This window comes from Seriola aureovittata, chromosome 19 (genome assembly GCF_021018895.1).
Source record: "Seriola aureovittata isolate HTS-2021-v1 ecotype China chromosome 19, ASM2101889v1, whole genome shotgun sequence".
Classification (NCBI taxonomy): Eukaryota; Metazoa; Chordata; class Actinopteri; order Carangiformes; family Carangidae; genus Seriola; species Seriola aureovittata.
In genome coordinates, this window is record NC_079382.1 from 21,130,212 (window position 1) to 21,147,994 (window position 17,783).

The 17,783-nt window shown below is 43.0% G+C and overlaps 1 protein-coding gene across 2 annotated transcripts in view; it reads left to right on the top strand.

The window, feature by feature from the left end:
• Window positions 1-13,847: 13,847 nt before the first annotated feature.
• The window catches only part of LOC130187171 (heparan sulfate glucosamine 3-O-sulfotransferase 5), a 64,410-nt gene continuing 60,474 nt past the window's right edge, over window positions 13,848-17,783 (top strand). For both annotated transcript variants that reach the window (XM_056404548.1, XM_056404547.1), the window contains exon 1: window positions 13,848-14,269. The gene's annotated coding sequence lies outside the window, so the exon portion shown is untranslated. The remainder of the gene's footprint in view (window positions 14,270-17,783) is intronic.

A 17,783-nucleotide genomic window follows, 5' to 3' on the forward strand; every position in this document is an offset into this window, starting at 1 on the left:
CATCCATCCATCCACCCATCCATCCATCCATCCATCAAACCATCCATCCATCCATCCATTCATCCATCCATCCATCCATCAAACCATCCATCCATCCATCCATCCATCAAACCATTCATCCATCCATCAAACCATTCATCCATCCATACTCCATCCATAACTAGGATTACCCTCTAGTGCCACCATGAGATTGACTTCTTTGGTTTTGAGTGAAGTGTTTCACCAGCTAAATGATAGATTGCCATGCAATCTATCATTTAGCCCCCCCCCCCCCCCCCCCCCCCAGTTTGGATTTTGACAAAATTTGGTACAGACATTCATGGTACCCTGAAGATGAATCTCAATGACTTTGGTGATCCCCTGATTTTTCCTCTAGCACCATCACTAGGACATCTGTATCACATTCCCAGTGAATGTATATATTGTATATAGATTCATTGGTCTTATTCTATCTATCTATCTATCTATCTATCCATCTATCTATCTATCTATCTATCTATCTATCTATCTATCTATCTATCTATCTATCTATCTATCTATCTATCTATCTATCTATCCATCAGTGATTGAGGGCATGAAACAAAGTCAAACCCAGAATTTGTTAGAAAACAACAACAGGCTGAATGAGCTGACAACAACACAGAAGACTTGAGAGGAGAGAGGGACGGCTCTCAAGTGTTTTCACATTCTGCAGAAAGTGGCTCAGTCCACTGAGGAATGATGAGTTTCAGAGGCTGCTGTGTAGCGTTCCATATGTAATCACAGCTTCAGTCACTCCCCAGTGTCCGAGGGCCCGGGAGAAAGACCCGCCATCACTCTCGGCCCGAAGCAGCTTGTCGTTCATGAGATCCCTCCCCAGCTCAGCCGGCTCTCACGCTATTGATCCACCAGACCAAGTGTTAGAGGAAAGCTCCCGTCATACATCAGTGCTCCGTCTCAGACCAGCTGATGAAAAACACTGGCAGCCCATCTCACCCTTACCCCTCTAATCAGTCAGTGGGTCCATCCCTGAGGACGCAGAGCTCGAGGCGCTCCAGCAGCCAAGGACACTGAGCCTGCCCACCCCAGCGGTCCTCCAGCCTCCGTCCACTTGAGAGATGGCGCAGAACGTTTCCAAAATCAGCCCACATTAGTGCTCATCTGTCTTCATCGGTCCTGAAGTAGATATCCTCCGCATGCCAAGATAAGACGAGGTTTTCGGCCATCCATCGTGACCTGACAAGTGTGATGACTTTCAGTGTCCGGCTGTACCAGCTGGTAAGCAACCTTCACGCCTCTCGGAGCGAGAGGGATGAGGGATGGTGACAGCAAATTCAGTTCAAGAGCTCAGATGAGCCTTGATGTCCAGTCTCTGGACTCCAACTTGGCCATGAAGAAGAGAATTTGGTCATTTGACTTACTATAAAGTCTGGTTTTCTTCTGACCCAGTTTACACCCAGTTCCAAGGGTTATTTCCTGTTTCAACATGACAATGCTGTGAGCAAAGCCAGTTCCATAAACTAATAATTTTCCCAGTTTAGTGTGGAAGAACTTCCTGCACAGAGCCCAGACTTTAACCAACATTCAGTGCTCAGACAGGAAGTAATCATGTGGAGGCTGGGGTGTATAATACACTCCGATTTTACCCCAAGAGACTTGAGTTTGTGTCGTGTCACAATCCGACAATAATCTGGGGTTTTGCAGATTCGTCCAACATGAGTGTTGTGCCTTGACAGTAGAGTTGCCTCAACCCCTTTGGGAGCAACTAGAATGCCGACTGTGAGCAAAAGCTTTATCACCCAACCTCACTAATGCTCCTGTGACTGAATGGGAGCAAATCACTGCAGCAGGTTCAACGTCTAGAGGAAAGACTGACACAACAAAACATGGTTCCATCACACAGTGTATGGGTGTAATGTTAGGGCGTCTTTTGACACCAGTTTGGGGTAAAACCTGGTCATTGTAATGAGTTCACATGAGGCCTCTCGCAGGTGAATCGTTAGAATAATAGCACTTCTTTATTACCAGCAATCAATAGTAATGTTTTTTTTTTTTGTAGAAATCTGCTGTAAAACTGTGAAGTTCTTCTTTTGATGTTTTTGGCAACTGACAAACAGCCTTTTTTTTATCCCTTTACCACCACTTTCTGGTGCTTGAGCGTTGTTAACCTATTAGCGCATTCATGCACAACACTGGAAACAGGCAGGAAAGTTCTAGTGAATTTTATATCTTGAATTTTAGCATCTGGATTCGACCAAGTGAATTTTAGCTGCGTTTTTGACGTCACTTGAATTTTTAGATATGAATTGAATTAGAGCAACTTGAATGTAGCTTTTGACTATTAGACAAGTGCATTTTCTATGTGAATTAGAGAATTTCACTAAATTAAATTTAGACCTCATACGTTCACAAAACATTGTTTTCAAAGTCAAACATTTCAGTGCAATGACATCAGTCGTACTGAAATTGCATCAGTATTGAGCAGTGGTTAAATATCAAAGTTTGAGTTGCTGATATCATTAAAATGATTATGGCAGTGATTTGATTCCAAACAGAAACATCACAGAATTGAATTTTTTTTTTTTGTGTGTTTATCTTTGCCTGTAAATTGGTTTTCCTGTTGCTGGCCCACACAAGTGGTGTGTGTGTGATATTGAAATAATGGCCGATAGATGGAGAGAAATTCATTTCCCAGCTCTTGTCATCCTGGTGAAGGCCAAAGAGGGTCACGTTTCCAGCACAAAGGGGCCTGGCCGAGTGATGCTCTCTTCCGTTTCGAGGAGAAGACAGAGAGGGTAATTTCATACTTGTTTATACCCCTCGTTCGCCGGCTCTTCTCACATCAGAGCAAATTGATTTCACTCCTCATATTGCAGCAATCCTCCAGTTTCCTCCACTCCATGCTGAAATTAATCATGGTAATGTCCCCTCTAAGTGAAAAGAAAATTAATTTTCACTGCCATACTGATCTAACTAATAACAGGGTACAAGTAAGGAGAAAATGGGAAATCATTACTCAGCGAACATTATCTTTATTATTTGTACCCACTGCTGAGCAGAAATGAAGGGGCAGCCGTGGAGGAAGTGAAGGCGAATACCTTGAAGTGTGTCTGACTTTCAACAAGATCCTGGAGAAGGCATTAAAAAGGCAATTGGCCATTGATTACTTGCTAATAGCAGAAAGAGGAGGGGAAGAAAAAAAATTACTGCAACAAATTTCTTTCTTTAAAAAAATGCCTATATCCGTTCATGCATGTTATTAAAGCCATTGAGCTGAAATCCCCCGTCGAAAGACACAGGGATGTGGAAGATGGGATTTGGGCAACCTGAACTCTCCAAAGCCATAACTTATTAACGTGTGTTTGACATCCATAAATCAAAATGACACCCCTGCTAAAATCCTTATTTGTGATCTCATGCAAATATCGCTCAAGTCGCACGCCAAGCTTCTTCATTTCGCTGTTATTTCATTATTAAGTCCTTGTTGTCCTCTCCAGGTGATCGCCTCGCTATCATCGCAGTCATTCAAGCGGGACACAGTTTCACATTTACAAATTCACAGGACGTTAATAAGATGAAACTTAAAGGGTCTTTGATGACAGTGGAGGTTTGAGGCAACGCAGGGTCATATCAGCTAAGGGATATGGGAACATGCAAAAGGCAAAAGGTATGAAAGGCCCCTGGATATGATGTCATCATTCAGATAGAAGGTGTAAATGGGACCACAGGTAAATGACCATTCACCTTCAACCACTCCTCCAACATGAACAACCATACAGGTCTTTTTTTTTTTTTTTTTCAACTCTCTGATCATATAGGTGTCTCCTGACATAGCGCCCCTACGGCAGCAGGCGCACCTGACCTCGGTTGTCATGGTTACAATAATTAACACACAGACTGTATTGACAGTGGTGTACCTACCTGCGCCGTCATGGTTACTATGATAACGGTCATGGCTTGGTTAGATTTAGAAATTGAGAGATTGTGATTTGGGTTAAAATAAGTACTTCCTTTGTTGTCATGGTTACAATATAAAGTGCTGGTTTCACGTGGGAATCGAACACCGCTCTCTCGTTTCATGTTGACCCATCTATCCACCACAACCTCCTCCTGACGTGGACTTTGTCTCTCTTTATACTACGTCGCCGCACTTTTCCCTTCGCTCCTGTCATAATTACTACGGCAACTAGATGTCACCTAGCAACAAAACGTAACTATGGGTCATAATAACCTGCTGCACAGACGACCTATGGGCTCATTCCTTACAGGAGGACAGTCTCCTCACATCTACAGGTGACTTGGAGTCACCCAGTCACCTGGATGTCTGTGGACTGAGGGAGAACATGCAAGTGCTAACCAACGAGCCACCATGACACCCTCTAATAAAGAATTTATTAAGATGATAAAGAAAATCGATTATTGTTGAGATAATCAATAATGAAAAGTAAGACAAATGAGGAACCAGCAGACTGCAAAGTGAGCCCTTACACAACGCTGACGAATTTGCTGTCATGTGTTTCACCTTTCTTCTATTACCCCTGCCTCTGTTGTGTATTTAAGTCGGTGTCTTTCCCACAGTTCGTCTGATCAGTTCCCCTGATGTTTTCTCATGTTCCCACAGTTTTACCAGCTGATTGGATTTCCTGAGTCTTGTTTTCATGTCGGTTCTTCAGGTTTGCACCTGGTTGTAAGTCCATTTAGTTTATTAGATTACTCTTATTTTAACCTACCAGCCTTAGTTTGAGTTTGTCTGCATTTGGATCCAGAAAACACTCACATCATAACATATATTTAGATGCCCAGATAATTGTTTTTATTATTCTTCGCTTGACTCTGACTTAAAACTGATTTTGGGGTCAAACCCAGCAGCCAACTCCTGATATTCTTGAGGTTTTCCAGTGCTGCTGCTGCTCCACCTCTGCTGTTAGGTACCTCAGCACTTTCCTTACATACAGTCTGTCTGTACTGTATGTCTATAAGGTCAATACAGTACCTACACAATCCCCAGATTTCAAGGTGGCCTTAGTGCTGCAGTATCCTGCAGGATTATCAGATGTGTTCTTAAATCTCCTGCAGACTCTGCTCAGCCTCCACTGTTCTGACATACTCCTGCCTTCAAATGTTTCTCTTTAATCTTTTTCTCCTGCAGGGAAAAACCAGCTGATGGGTTTTTACTTTGTTGACAAATTGACTTCTGACTGTTTGCCTGTACGGTAGCTACTTCAGCAGCTCGTGATGTTGTCAGGAGCATTGGGTTGATTGCAGTTTACATGCAGTAAATGAAGCGACTTCCTTTGTGTGAGGAGTTCTCTCTACCTGCTGATATACAGATTAACATTTAGAGAATCAAATTCAGTCTGCCTCTGTTCCTTTTAGGTTTATTTGTATAATCAGTTAAAACCACAGACTTGGTTGACACAATGTGAAAGAATAAATGAAAAAGACAAAAGACTCAGAGAGAACAAAAAACCCTACATTCCGTCCAGCTAAGTTCCCTCCTCTCTCTCTCCACTTTCCCTCTTCATCCTGCGACCTGGTTTGACTCTGAGATGGCCTTGGTGCTCCTCACTGTTTCCTGCTGCTGATGGATTTGCTGCACAGCCATCTTTCTTTCCCCTGATGGAGCTGCCCCACCCCATTAAGTTTCTTTGTGCTCAGCTCTGAGCCCTGCTGACTTTGTTGACCTCTGTCTGTGCTGACTCTCACTACTGAACTACCTCTGTATTATGTACACTAGTATGTGTTATGTATTATAAATATATATGGCTGTAGTGTGAGTGTTGAATTTTCATCTGTGTCTCAAATTTTCCTTTTTGATGTAATGCTAACCTTAAAGGTTCTGTAAACAAATGGTTCGTCAGCTCTACGTGTCGCTATAGCAACATTTGCCAAACAAATTCATAATGTGGGTAGCAGCAAATTAGCTAACGTCACCATATCGAGGAGAAGAAAAGACAGTTGTGGTCAAGCCCTCTAGCAGATCCTGGGTTTCTCCATCTCAGTAAAGCCAGACCATTACTGGTTCCATGGTCAGACTGGGAAAGAAATTCAACCTTGGATTTATCCACTGGGATCGGTCAAACTAATGACACTGATGGAGCTGGTCAAAAATTTGGAAACTTTATGGATGTTTTGACGGTCCAGTGGCTGACCTAGGTTTGAGCCGGTAGTCCTCAGGGCCAGACCACCTGTGCTCTGGTCTCATCTCTTTCTTTTCTTTTTAACTGAAAAAACGTTGTTTCTTTAGTGGAGGAAATTGTGGAAGGTAGCTTTCACCTGAACGCTGCGTATCTCACCTGGGAGCGGTGCCTGTTTGTTTATACATGTGGGAAGGACCAAATTAAGCATTATGCTGTATAGGCCCGTCACTTGTTGTTGTCGTCATTTTACTGCAGGTAATTGCATTTTGCAGCTTTACATTTTATATACAATTTTCCAATCTATGCTGTCACAGCCAAAACGCTTCCACACATTACCTATCAGACCATTTGGTGTCATTATTATCTTCTACATGTAGTGTTAATGAAGAGCACAATGCGTTGGTCATACACTGACTCAGAGTGCATTTTGTGAACACGCTCAGTGGGGTACAAGGGAAGACCTGTTGCACTTATACAATGTAAGTTTAAAACTTGATCATTAAAGATCAGATATTGAATTGAAAAAGCAACTACCCTATGCTAAAAAAATGACTAGTACCTTTTAGTTTATTCAAAACAACAGAATAACATTCAGTCATGGAAACAAGCATACCTGTATGACATTTTGACAAATAATGTAAGCTGTATTGTAGACTAGACCTGCATAGTGCAGGGTTTATGAATAATGGAAGCATTTCACAGTGTAACAGTCACCATCTTCTCTAAAATAACAACACCTAGTGGGAAGTCGTGATTTAACATTTGTTTGGTAAAGAAAAGAAGTTTCACTGCGAGGCTCATGAAAGCTATCGATTCACAGCCCCATCTCTGGTGTCTCTTCCCAGTGCTTCTGTTTGGATGAATTCTCAGGGCAATTAACAGTCAAGTCCCAGGCAGCGTGAGAGGAATGTCTCACCGAGGATAATGACAGATTTCTTCATCCTCTCTGCAAACAGGCCGTGAACCCTGTCTGCCCGGGGCCCCCATCTCTGAGATCCACCTGTACATCAGCCAGGGTTCATGAAGCATGACCAGAGCACGGGCCGGAGGGGATAGAGGAGGAACATCAGGAAGAACAAAGTGTCTCAGGCTCTGCTGCCGCACGCTGCATGCAAAAGAAGTACAGCTGTGTGTGTCTTTAACATCTTTGCCGAGCAACAGTAAATACAGGTTCTCTTCTATCAATGTATTGATTGTTCTACTGAAGACACATTGGGAGAGAGAGTGTATAAAGGTCTTATGAAAGCAATTACGTGGCCTGGTGCCTTTCAGTGTGGACGGGTAATTATAACCTGAGAAAAGCTGCACTGTGCACAGGAAATCAATGATCATAAGCACTGCAATGTAGTTACATACAGCAGTGTTCAATTATGCGGAGGAGTGGACCCCCATGAATCAAACGTGGACCCCCAAAAAGAGGTAATATTTGTATTTATACATCCTTCAACCTGTAATTGTAAATATTACAATATATTCCCCATATTCATACCTGGAAGTATCTCATCATATGATTTTAGACACCCCTAAAGTGGACCGTACCAATTCTTAACCTGGACATCAGCTGAGCGTCTCGCCTGCCTGCCTCACTCCATCAGTGGCTCACGTCTCTGCTTCCATACGTCACACAGACACTGTAGGTAAATGTAAGTAGCATTAGCTAACGGTCTCGCTCAGTGGTTCCCATCTTGAAACAAAACGATCTTTAAAAGCATGAAAAATGTTTTAATACTCCTTCCGTTGTTTGTTTTGTTTTTTCTCTTCGTATTAAACCCTATGTTACTGTGATAAGCCACTGGTAGGAACACTAAAGTTGCTGCCAGCTTCATATACTTGTTTAGTTATAGGGCCCAGACTTTCAAGTGGGCCACGAGTTGGAAAAGGTCGGGAACCACTGATCTAGTTTGTTTAATACACATCTGAGTTTCTGAATTAGATCGTGTCAAGTATCTACAGGTGAACGCTAACGTTAACTAGTTTCTAACTTTAACCTTGAGTCACAGTTTAGCTAACTAATGTTGGCTAGCTGACAGCGCACGCTTTCAGTTAACTTAATTTCATCATCAAGATAAACTGTCATATATGATTTAATGTTAGCAAACATTGGTGCTCAGTCATGAGCAGTGAGACAATGGAGGATAAGTTGTTGTAGAAAAACATTTTGACATCAATATAGAGTTTATTATTTCATTTAAATAGTCTTTTGTGTTACTGTGGTGGTTTAGTAAGTCTTTTAACTTTGGTTAAACAAGCAAGATACTGTAAGGACTGTAACACTTCAGTTGTTCAGAAAGTTGACCCCCCGATTGTCACTGTATAATTCACCACTCTGACATACAGTAGAGATATTATCGACACCGAACTGTGTCTTATTGAAGTATAAATCACCAAAACAGTGACTCATATCAGTCACTGTGGATCTGCTCCACCACAGCTACAGGGAGGGGAAATGTTCAAAAGTGCACTGAAGGTCTGTAAAAAGAGACACGATGAGGTTTCAGACTGTGTTTCAATCGTCCCCTCAGGAACAAGTGCAGTTTGTCTCTCTGTTTACAGAACAAGATAGAACAGATGATATCGTACGGAAGAGGTGACTTCCTCGTACATGTACTGTCGGATGATATCAAGTATTGAATCAAGGCAGGATTGTGTAAAATGTGGGGAACAGTCCCACTTGACCAACAAAACAATGGAAGAGTACACACCTTCTTTGTGAGGCATTTAAACAAAAACTGCAGCTTATTAACAAACTGTGCTTCATTTTGACGCTTCGACAGAGTTGTATCAGGTGATTAAAGGGACTCAAGACACTTTAAAGTGTATATGCAGAAGAAAAACAAGATAATCTTACCTCAAGTATTCCATATTGTAAATTTGTTTAACTGGATTAAAGAACTCGGGGCCCTCACCTGATTGAAAAAGTTACAGGTGGGCTTCATGCATAGTATAATGACGAAAGGGGATAAGGAGCTCGGGATGTAGGGGGTGATCAACATGACCCTGTCTCCTGGAAGAACTGACATCAAGCAGGCAGGAGAAAGGGCACGTCCTCCCACATGATTGAGGTGAGGCAGGGCGGTCATCGGACGTGAAAGTCATGTATGAGAGATCAATGGAGTGACAGGAGCCAGTGGAGAGGCACTGCATGCTGTCAGCTCCGCCATGAATATTTACAGCCTCGCCTCGCTCTGCATCTGCGGGAGCCCAGCGCACCCTCTCCTCCTCGAGTTCGACACACACAGCCTGTTATGTATGTGGGTGTCAATATGAGTCCTAACAAGCAGCTTTAAACAACAGACTGGTGTATATTGCTTGAAGTTCATGAGGTGCACTGAATAAAAACAAAACTGTTCTGGTGATTTTTATTTATTTATTTATCCAACAGCAATGAGAAACCACAAAAATCTGACTTCTCAACATATTTCACTGCAGTGTTTTATAGTTCAACCTCAGTATTTGTACAAAAACACATTGATGATTATTGTATTAAAAAGGAGAAGAATGTTGGATCCTTCGTTGCCCAGGAAAAGAAGGACGCATTTGAAGGAGCCTTTGAAATGGGGCCGTCTAGTCGCACCGCTGTGAAGCAATCAGTCTTCAAACGCAGCCTCTGAAGGATGTGGCCCCTGAATTGGGACGCAGCTAATATCTCAGTGTTACTTTTCTATGTCCCTAAGTGGCTAAATTATAATAAGAAATATGAAGCTATTTTCATCATGATTTAGACCAAAATACAAATTCATTGTGAAGTTATCAAAACTTTTCCAGTTTCCATGAGAAAATGGGGTTTGTTTCTTCCCAATGATCCTTTATATTTTGTAGTCCGGTCACACAGAGCAGGTTTCAGACTCAACACACATTGTACATGTGCCCATATACATTAGTCAGACGCAATTAGCTGACACTTGCAGTAAAGACCTGATGTAATTACAGTGTAAGGATCTCAGATTGGTTAAATGTTCTTCACACAGGTTGTTTTGTAGAGTACATAAATGCCTCGTTTCCCCTCCTGCGAAGAGGCCCTCGTCTCAAATTGGACCACTTACTCAAAATGAGCCGCACATCTAAAGCTGTGTGAGTACGAGGGAGACGGGGCTCTAGACTGAAGAGGCGGCATTAACCCATTTCACATAAGAAGTCTCCTTCCTAATTTTGAGTGATTCTTAGTGGAGGAGGTGAGCTCAACAGCTTCGCTCTACAGCCACTCAACCGGAGATCAAAGCGCCCCACCCCCCCTCCCAACTGGATTAATGGGCCACTCTCAGGGTGATTACACCACACACACTCAGGTATACACACAGCACCCTCCATGTGAAGTGGATTTCTTCATCTTGTTTTGAAAGGATTAGCCCCCACCACCACCACCACCACCACCCACACTCTGACAGCAAACAAAAATAGAGACGAGACCACATCCATGTCACTCAGTTCAGATCATCTCAACCTTGACAAAGTGCAGCTGATTTTAGTTGGAGGCGAACGAGGGAGGTATGAGGAGAGAATGAAATACGGCACATATATCATCCCTAATGTGGTGATATATTATACGGCAGTATTTGGTAATGGCATGTATTCATAGTGTCAATGGCTGTGTTAAAGTGACAGGAGTTATCCTGCTAAATTATGGCTCTAATCATGATCCCTGCCATCAGTAAAGCTTCACTCTAATATCACTAATGGCCAGTGTGGGTAATTGTAGCACATTAAACATCGAAGGACCCACATGATGTCTTTCGGAAAATTTATGACAATGTTTTGGTTTATGGCTTTTCACCAGTTCTTGTCCAACTTTAGTCATTTCCATAATTGTGTCTGATACACTCTCACTTAATGTGGTGCATTAGAGAACGGCACAAACAGATCCTGTGTATCTATTAAAGAGCTTAACTGCTTGTTTCTAGATGTGCCAGCGCTGCTGTAAGCTCAGCATTCACACATAAAAGCTGGATCAGGTGAATAATTTATGATTCTCATCCCTGTCTGTGAAAGCATAACACACTCTGAGTCTGATCTGAAAAAAAAAGAAAGAAGAAAAGACAGAAAAAAAAAAAACATTTCATCGCTGCAGTAAATTTTGTGAGCCGGGCCTGAATTGTGCATTAGTGAAATTTCAGTGTGGCGTTGCATAACTTGGTAGCATCTCTGCAGCAGTTGTACTCACTCATCCGCCTGGTGTTCCCTGGCGCAGGAAGAGGCCGGCCAAGTTGTCTTACACATGACAGCTTCAATCTGCTGTGGGATGGCTGAATAATTCAAAGTTCTTACGCAGGACCATCTGGCGGTCCTAAGCAGGCGCGTGAGACACCAGCCTCCCTTCCTCAAATAGCTTTTGTGAGGCGAGTGTGGAATGAAGCAGCGGGACCCCCCTGCAAGAGGCAGATTGAGCTGCTTACCAGCAAACTGAAATGTGCTGTGTCAGACTGACGGCTTATTTGGGAGGATATAGGCAATCAGAGGGGGGAGCTCAAATATTGTTGATATGACATGAAATCCATTTGACTCCACACTCAATTTGTATTTAAGCTGGAATGACAAATTTTCTCCGTCTCAAACACACACACACACACACACACACACACACACACATACACACACACACACACACACACACACACACAAACACATGATATAACATGATCTTTACATCACAAAAGTATAAGAGGGAATAATGAGGGAACAAACATCTGCTGATAAATGTTTATTCCCACACATAGCTTGCGTTTTGTTGCTAGGCGACATCTGGTGGCCGCAGTAATTATGACAGGAGCAAAGGGAAAAGTGCGGTGACATAGTGTAAAGAGGTCAGGAGGAGGTTGTGTCGGATGGATGAATATGACACAGGAGAGCGGAGTTCGATTCCCATGTGAAACCAGCAGTTTATATTGTAACCGTGGCGACAAAGATCGTCTAATGTTGAGGAAGTACGTATTTTGACCAAAATCATCATCTTCTCCTAAAGCTAGCCAAGCTTATAGTAACCATGGTGACGACGATACAGTCGATGTGTTTATTTTTATAACCATGACAACCAAGGTCTGGTACACCTGCTGCTGTGCATTTTAAGGACACACTCCTTTGGGTCTAGTCACAGGGTTGAAAAAAAATGACCAGCGTATTTGTTCATGTTTGAGGAGGAGTTGGAAGGTTTTATTTGAAGTGTTGATCGATAAGAAGAAGATATATTTGTGGTTTTAAGAACCAAAAACCATCTTCTTTTTTTTTTTTCCTTTTTTTTTTTTTTTACAAACAAATAAGGCATTTATCTTTTTGACAGAAAAGAATAAGAACTAACAGCGGTTGAGTAAAGCACATTGAAAAAATAAACAAAAAGTACATCATATAAAAGGAAGGGAAAATAGAAAAGGGGCTTATTTCAAATTTTACTTCAATAAATCAAGAAACAAAATGAATTTAAGGGCTTTTAAAACTTTTTATAACCAAAAACCATCTCAGTGTAGTTTTACATCTCCTCTGTCAGGCTTCTCTCTGCAGCTCCAGTAACAACAGGTCAGTGAGCCAATCAGAAGAGTGGAGGCTCTGGCGCCTCTGAAGTGCCCCACCCCTCTAGTTTGCTCTGATTGGTCAGGGGAGACGTCCATCTACAAGCTAGCGTCATTCTGATAGGCTGTGAAAAAAACAGGGTTCTTCCGATGGAGAGAACACGCCATTACGTCTTACGCTCTGTTACGCTCGCGGCCCTCCCTGAAGTGATATGTGTTTGGATCTTCACAGGGAGGCGCCATTTTGTGGCCAGAAAGCTAACAACATTAGCAGAACCGCAGATGGAGCCGAAAAGAGAGCGAGAGAGAGGAGACATGAGGGAAGAACTGTGGATACAAATTACTCCTCTGCTTTGGACTTTTCATGACGATATTCACAACCTGGAATACTTTTTATGAGGAACCCTTCTGATTTTTGTGACCCGTGGACCGTTACGGACTAAAGGAATACAAACAAAGGAGGAATTGAGAGAAGATCGGAGTTCTACACATTTAAACGGTAGGCAGTCACCACACTGTGCTCATGGTTAGCTCAAAATGAACTGAATATTTGCGTATATAAAGCGTTTACTCCATCAGAATACCTTCAGAACCTTCTGCTGGGCCCATACACGGGCCAGCGGGCCACACGAGGATATTATTTATTATAAAGTATTATAATATGATAAGACCAGTGTAAGTGGACTTGCCGCATTCACCCATACTTACACCACACCCATACACACTCATACACTGATGGAACAGCCATCACAGGCAATTTGGGGTTCAGTATCTCCGGCCAAAGACACTACTGCAGGTGGGCTGGGGGTGCCAGGGATTGTACCACCGACCTTCTGTTTCGTTGACGACCTCCTCTGCCTCCTGAAACTGGTGCACAACAAGACTTTTAACTGAGACTCTCAGTTTGGAATTGATTTCAAGATTCTTTTCATCACATCAGAAAATTAAAAAAAAAAAAAGCAATAGGTTCATGCAACAACCCCAAAATTTAAAAGGTATAAGCTGCAGCTATACTATAGACACTATAACTATAGACAGCCCTACAGTGGCAGGAATAGAGAGACTATATGACTCCCTCCCTGATGCACTTTGAGAAACTTTTTTAACTCCCTCACAATGAGCTGAGCATCTTTGCGCATCCACCCCCTCCCCTTCCTTCCTTCCTTCCTCCCTCCCTCCTCCTCCTCCTCCTGGAACACGCCCCAGCTCTCCCCGTGCAGCCTTCTCCAGTCAGCGGCACCACAGCGAAGCTCCACGCGTCCCCGCCGCCACACTCATCCGCGGGGGTGCTGGAGGAGGGGCGCTCCGATACAAAGTGGACTTGAGGAGAGGGGATGCTTCCTGTTTTCACTTTCACAGCCCACTAAAACCAGAGAAGAGGTAGCAATCCAGGACGCATAGTGACTTCTTTCTGCGTGTTTTTCTTTTTTCCTTTTTTTTTTTTTTTTGCGCACCTGGCTGCACGAACGAGCGGAGCATCCGAATTTGGAGCCGTCTAGCCGCCGCTACTTGTCCCGTACTAACCTGAGCCTGCAAAAGCCTCCAAAGGGGGGGATGTGGAGAGGCTTTCTGACCTCCGCTGCATCCCGGCTGGTCCCCCTGAGCTCCTGGCGGGAAGGGTAACCGCCGCGTCCTGGTGAGGATGCCGAGCAGGTAAACAGAACCTCACACGTCTCTTTTTTTTTTTCTTAAAGAGTTCTATATGTTCCAAGCATTTGCAGAAGGGGCTCTGCACGCATAACACATAGAGCAAAGATTCCAGATAGTGAGTTTATGGTCTCCTCTTTGACTGTGCAACATTCCTGCAGAATCAGCTGTTATTCAATCAATGTTCTCTCATCATCAGGCTGCAAAAATCTTTTACATTCTTCTTCTTCCACACAAATGATCAACTTCCAACAACAATACAATCAGAACTTGAAATCCCCCTCCTGCAGGATTGCTCTGCAGCTGCAGCAGCTCAATGATCAAACATCATGTATTTTTCAAAGACGAAAAAAAAAAAAAAAAAAAATGTGCACCAGAGCAGAAATCAGCTCAAACTTACACTCTGTTCAATTGTGTCAGTGGATCATGAACCTGCATCCACATCCAGTATTAATGTTGATTCCAGCACAGTCTTTGTCTGTAATCTGTAATGCATGTGGCACAATTACTCTCAGACCCCCCCCCCTTTTTTTTGGGGGGGGCAGGGGGTATCAGTTCAAACTTCACACCTTCACTGCCTCAGCGCTCAAACATTTCTTACCCCATCCCTCGTGTTTGTGTCGGTGCACCATCACCAGCAGCCTCCTCATCTCTGGGGATTTATTATTGTCTCGGGCGACAGGTGCTATTTTCAGTGCTGCTTGCTTGTCATCATTACTCTGCATTAACTATCTGAGACAGCTTTTGTTATTAGTTAAGTGCCTAAAGCTCTGTGGCGGCCTGCGACGATGAAGATGAAAAGGCAAAGTCCAGAGTAATGAGCCATATTAGGTGTGTTGCATGTTACAGAGCTTTGTGTTATTACCTACAGCATCATAACGCAGCTTATATAAGCTCCTGGAGGTACTTGCTCCTCACAGGAAACAGGAAATAAAGACTTGGATACAGGAAATAACATTTTCTTATTGTGCTATAATATATTATATGTATATAATCTTAGTTGATGCAGTTTTTGTGACAGGCGAGCTCTTGTGTTTGTAGGAATTGTTGAGAATATTGACTGTTGTCTCTGCCAGGTGAAGACGGTAGTTGCTGTACCCTGGTGCTCTTTTTCAGTGATCACCATGATCTTTCTCTACTCAAGTAGTTTCTCTAATTTAATACAGTTGTTTTGGTTAACTAACCCTGGAGGTGGGAGATCAGCTCCTATGAGTCATGTTTGTAAAAAAAAAAAAAAGAAGTCATATCTGTATTTGAACGCACTACCCACAGGTTTTAGAAAAACAGAGTTAATGAAATTATACAATTCCTTCTGTGTTAAAAGGGCGTTGGGCGTTCGTTGCATATTCCTGGCTAATTTCTCCTTTCGCTGCGAGGGAACAGGTCCCTAACTCCAGCTTGTCGATTTCCAGTCTCCTGTCTGGACCTGCACAGTGTCAGGCTTCAGTATCTGATCATGTGGTTGGAATAACACCTGTGGAACAGCTTTATTCTGCACAGCACAACCGATGTGGTGAAAACTCAAAGGTGTCATGAGAGGACGTCTGAGTGTTGAACTTGAAGCTGCATCTCCAGCCTGTTGTCTGACACATCTGTATCCGCTGCTGTGAATGTGATGATTACACGATGATATCTGTATTAATATGATTTCTAAATTGACGTATTGGCATTGGAGATCCTGACAGCACCACACAGAATGAATGCAGCAGTGTGTTTGATCTCTGTGTGTTTAGGTTTGACTGATTTATGACTGAGTCAGTCAGGAGACGGGTCTGAGGAGAACGGGTGGTGGTCTGAGGCAAAACCCAAAAATACTCATGTTTTTCTCTGCATCTGTTCAGAGTTCATTATCTGTGCATATACAAATAATGGCGTTAGTATTCTTTTACCCTATTAACCCTATTTCAGATTAAAGTCTAGAAAATATGATTCTACATTTGTCTTATTACTGTATAGCTGAAACACGTATGTAGACACCAGTATACATGCAGTATTATATTTGTTTTATTTGTTTTGTTGACTTTAGGCTTGGGTCGATATTCAATAATATCGAATATCGCGATATTTCCCACCATATACAATATTTTTCATAATATACATTTAAATTTTTTTTGCTGTTTAGTGGCAGCATCGCTTAAACCTGAAACATAAAATACATTATATCATAACCACCTCACCTCCACCACCAGCCACGATAATACTGTATATTGTAATATTTAGGCTGGATTGTATTGAGAGATCATATTTTGGATTTCGCAGAAGCCCAGATGACTTTAACATTCGTCAAATTTTAATATACAAAGTCTAAAAATACTGGAATCAACCTAATAGCTCACTGGATGCTAAAACCTCCAAATTCTATGAAGAAATACTGAGGTCATGACTTCAGTGTCCTCAGTCCTAAGTACACCGCTGGCACTGACTGTCATATTTACTCATTTTACTGTCATATTTACATATTAGTCTCGTTGGCAATCCTTCACTTCCACCTATAGACAACTTCCGCATCACCCCAGAATGACACCCATGCATCACAGTCTGAGTAGAGTAGGGATCTCATCAGGGGAGAACAGTAGATGAGTTCCTGAAGGTCTAATTTTAGCCATTAGAGGTCATGATGGCGCTACACCTAGCAGCAGCCAGGACAGCATATTGTCCTATTCATCTTAATGACTCCTGTGGGCAGGGAGGAAGCGGACATTGAGGAAGGGCCTGAAAACGCTCTTCACTGACCTTCTGGGAGTAACAAATGGAGGAGTGCCTCGTGCCTGGCAGACGACACGGCGGCGCTCGGCTCCGGGGGGCTGCCAACTCCAGTAAAACTGTGAAAAGAAAAGGGAGAAGGAGAGAGTTAGTCTATCAGTCTGATTTTTTACAGCAGCCCTTTTTTTCCAGTGCATCAATCCGGCCGCTCCCTCACGCCCGAGCCGGTTATTACATTTCACTCACGTTCGCCTTTGCAGAAGCACTAATTGAATGCATCCAATATTCAGGCGAAGGCCCACCTACTGTACCAACATGACCTTGGTTACCGGTTCCGGATAACTTCAGCGAGCAGGCCACTTCAGTGAAAGTGAGGGCCTGTGGCGTTGCTGTGTCATCACTCCAGATTCATGGTGGTCAACCTGCTACGTCCAATTTACGAAGACGTGTTTGGGTAGCTACAACACGGATTAATTTCTGGCTTAGCGAGCAATTATGGAGGCAGGAGGAGGCAGACACAAAGAGGAGGAGGAGGGTGGCTCTGCAGGATTGAAATCTGAGGATGGTGCAGAAATTTGTCAGCCGTCCGTGCTGACACCCTTATCCAAGTCATCTTCTCCAGGATGGTGATATATGACTAAGGTGACCGTGATCATTATTCACAGACTGGTCTTCTTTTTCCCTGGCATCCCTTCCTCCTGGGTCTGATCAAGTGTGTTCTATTATCCCGCAGTAATGATTTGTGGAGGTCTGTGGCGCTGTAGCAGCTGAAGGACGGCATGTTGCGGAGCCTTCCAAAACAATACCATAACCCACA